Raw genomic sequence first — 4,095 nt, 5'->3', positions numbered from 1 at the left:
GGTGCGCCTGCCACGTTCCAGCGCCTCACGGACCGGGTGCTGCGACCCCACGCTGCATACGCGGCTGCCTACCTGGATGATGTCATCATCCAGAGTAGCGGCTGGGAACAACACATGCAGCGGTTGGGGGCAATACTCAAGTAACTGAGGCAGTTGGCCGGAGGGAAGTACAGTATTTGGGGTACCACTTGGGAGGAGGGCAGGTGCGGCCGCAAGTGGATAAAACAGCGGCAATTGCGGCCTGCCCAACCCCCAAGACGAAAAAAGAGGTGAGGCAGTTTTTGGGTCTGGCGGGGTACTACCGGAGGTTTATCCCCCGGTTTGCGGACCTGACCAGCCCAATAACTGACCTCACCCGAAAGGGTGCCCCAGATCTGGTCCAGTGGACGGAGCAGTGCCAGCAGGGGTTTGAGAGGGTTAAGAAGGCCCTCTGCGAGGACCCGGTCCTGCACATGCCTGATTTTTCTCTCCCGTTTTGTCTGCAGGCTGACGCGTCGGGCAGAGGACTGGGAGCTGTTTTGTCTCAGCAGGTGGAGGGCGTTGACGGGTCCATCCTTTACATCAGCCGCAAGCTGTCTGAGAGGGAGGCGAGGTACAGCACAGTGGAGAGGGAGTGCCTCGCCATCAGGTGGGCGGTTGGGGCCCTCCGATACCACCTCCTGGGGCGCTCATTCAGCCTCTGCTAGGACCACAAACCCCTCCAGTGGCTCCACCGCATGAAGGATGCCAACGCGTAGATCACCCGTTGGTATCTGGCTTTGCAACCCTACAACTTCAGAGTGATCCACAGACCGGGTGCACAGATGGCCGTGGCCAACATTCTGTCCCGCTCTCTTCCAGGAGGGGGGGTGGGGGGGGGGGGGGATTGGGGCGGCCGGATGGCATCCCGGCCTGAGTCTGGCAGTGGAGGTATGTGGTGGGCGTGGCCTGCGCACCTGCAGGGAGGCGGGGTGTGTCAGGGCTGGCTTGGAGGTTGGCGACAGGTGAATGGATGACACAGCTGAAAGTGTTTATCTAATCACCTGTCGTTCTGTTAAAAAGGCAGCAGTCAGAAAGGACAAGTAGTTGGAGGTGGAGTTGGAGCATGAACAGACGTGAAAGACAAACGGGACAATTGCTGAAAAGCACACGTAAGACTATTGTGGCAGAGCATATGAATGACAGCTTTTTTTGGAAAATAAATGCAGGTCATACCTGCTCAAGCGATGTCATTCCTTAATGATCCCTGGAACCTGCACGAGGGCAGTAGGAAGCCTTCCACAGGGGGTATGTAGTGGAATTTCTGACTTTATTGTGATTAATTTATACCATATTTGTGTCTGTTTAAATTCCGAAAAAGAAGGTATTTTTAAAAGCTTATTTCTGAATCACTGGGAAACAAAATGTAAGGTAAAGTTCAGTTTGTGGACACTATGACCATTCTAAGAAATGTTATGACTATTTGTTGTGACTAGGAGATCCACGATTATGCTGATGCCAGGAGTGGCAAAAACAACTGAACCTTGTCCCATGAGGAGTCATATAAAAAAGCCAAGGACCAAGAGAAGGGAGAATATTTGCATGTTTTCGTTTGGTTCTGTTTCCTCCCAGGAGGACGATGTCTGTCTGCATATGGGCAATTAAATCCAACCTGTACTTTTGATATTGGGTAAATAAAACTTTTGTACTAAAATCACTTTGTTTGCTGTTAAGTTTCGGATCTTTCCACTACACGACCCGGAGACAGGGGTCATAGTGACGCCGCCAAAGAAGGGAAACCTCGTAGACTGCAACAACCGATGGGGCATCACACTGCTGTCAATCCCAGGCAAGGTTTTCTGTAGTGTGCTGCTCCAACGCCTAAAAGACGAGGTAGATAACATCTTAAGGGAAGAACAAGCCGGCTTCCGAAAGGGAAGGTCCTGTGCGTAACAGATCTTCACTCTTCGCAACATCATAGAACAGTGCCGAGAACTCCAGACACCCCTCATCATCAATTACATCGATTTCAAGAAAGCCTTCAACAGCATCCACCAGAAATCACTGTGGCAGATCCTCCAGCTATACGGTATACCATCAAAGTACGTCAACATCTTCAGATGTACCACAACTCCACCTGTCGAGTGAAAACCACCAACAGCACAACCGACAACTTTGACATTGTGACCGGGGTAAGACAGGGTTGCATCTTGTCCGCCTTACTGTTCATAATTGTCATAGACTTTGTCATGAGGAAGTCTGTCGTTGGAGCAAACCTCGGCAATAAGTGGGAAGGGGGCAGACTGGCAGATCTGGACATTGCGGACGGCTTGGCTCGGCTTAGCCATTCCTATGCTGCGCTCCAAAAAATGACCAACAATCTGCATGAGCAAGGGGAAAAAGTCGGCCTATGTATAAGCCAAGAGAAGACCAAGGCCATGACCGTTGCACAAGACCAAAATGTTCCACTGCTCACCATAGGCGAACAAGGCATAGAGTACATTAAGAACTTCACGTATCTGGGAAGCTACATCTCAAACACTTGGGACGCAGAAAAGGATGTACAGACCACAATCGGAAAAGCTGCAGGAGTCTTCCAACGCCTCCGGAACATCTGGTCACCAAAATCTATCAGTATGTCCACAAAGCTGCACCTCTATATGTCAGTGGTCATCCCTACAGTGACCTATGCCTGTGAGATGTGGATGAAGACATCAAGCATTTCGAACAAGCTGGATGTCAGCCACCGACGGTGCCTCAGATACATCTTGAGGATCTCATGGAGAGACCACATCACCAATGAAGAGGTGATGAGAAGGGCAGGGGTAGCACCATTGTCCGACATAGTCTCTGACAGGAGAAGGAGAATGGCTAGACACGTACTCCGACTGCCAAGAGAGAGACCGGCAAGTGTGGCAATGGACTGACGTAGCCCCAGTGCAGGCTTCTCCACGTAATGTCCCAGTAGCGCTCAGAGATGCAGTCAAGGCTCAGCTAGACAAATATGAAAAAGAGGGCCATTTAATCTCAGTGACAGAGCCTACTGAATGGATTAGTAACATGGTGATTATAAGACAGCCAGAGAAGTTAAGGAGCTGCATTGACCCTAAGTCATTGAATAAGGCCCTAAGGAGGTCTCACTACATAATGCAGACACTTGAAGATGTGTTACACAAGCTTCCCAAGGCTCGCATATTCACACTTGTAGATGCACGAGATGCTTTTTTGCAGTGTAAGCTAGAGGAGGAGAGCAGTTACACCACCACTTTCTGGACGCCGTGGGTCAGGAAGCGCTGGTTAAAGCTGCTTTTTGGGGTGTCTGTGGCCCCAGAAATCTTTCAGCGAAAGCTGTTGGGATGTCGCATGGCTGCAGTTGTGTGACCTCAAGTATGCAAAAATCCAGGAGAGCAGAAAGCAGGTAAGATGATTTTAATTTCATCAAAGTAAAAGATATAAACAGAAAGCAGTCTTGCATGGAGATGTTCCCAACATAGGTTTTAACTTCGAGCACTGAGGAGTGCTCGAGTGAAACATAAATAGACCTATGTTGATTGACAGCAGCTGAGGACCGCTGCCAATCAACGGCGAGTGTGACAAAAACAGTGCTCAGCGGAGTAAACAGGAAGTATGACAAAATAAGAGCACTGAACAGGAAATAAAGTACAAAACACGAAAAACTATCAGAAAGTAAGTGACAGATCGTTACAGGACCTCCCCCTCAAGGAACAGATACCAGATGTTCCCTGGAAAAGAAAAATGGAAAAAAATGTCCACAAAGTAAGGGAGGATGGAAGGAGGATTTGGTGGAAGGTCGCCAAACCTCGTGTCCCCGCAGCCAGCGAGGGAAAGTCAGGTGGCGACGGCGCGTAGAGCGCCGCTGGAACTGGCGGGGCGGGCGGCCACGGAACAGCCACATCATTGGCCGAAAAAGAGACGAGTGCATCCCGCGAGGAGGACGCCCAGGGCACGGCCACATCCCGCCTCCACGTCAGCCGCGCTGAAGCAGGCCCGGAGACAGCAGACAAAGCGGCGGGGGCTGCAGCCAAAACAGATACCTCTGCAGGAGGCGGCTGAGGAGCCGATGTTGGTGCCGGCGTGGAAGCGGCAGACGTCATCAACGGCGTGGAAGCGGCAGAC

General features: G+C 51.1%; 1 pseudogene; it reads left to right on the top strand.

Annotated features, from left to right (window-relative positions):
- Window positions 1-1,597: 1,597 nt before the first annotated feature.
- On the top strand, window positions 1,598-2,885 carry LOC133554573 (uncharacterized; annotated as a pseudogene).
- Window positions 2,886-4,095: the final 1,210 nt, after the last annotated feature.

Source organism: Nerophis ophidion, linkage group LG06 (assembly GCF_033978795.1).
Source record: "Nerophis ophidion isolate RoL-2023_Sa linkage group LG06, RoL_Noph_v1.0, whole genome shotgun sequence".
Lineage (NCBI taxonomy): Eukaryota > Metazoa > Chordata > Actinopteri > Syngnathiformes > Syngnathidae > Nerophis > Nerophis ophidion.
This window is presented reverse-complemented; position numbering and strand designations above follow the sequence as displayed.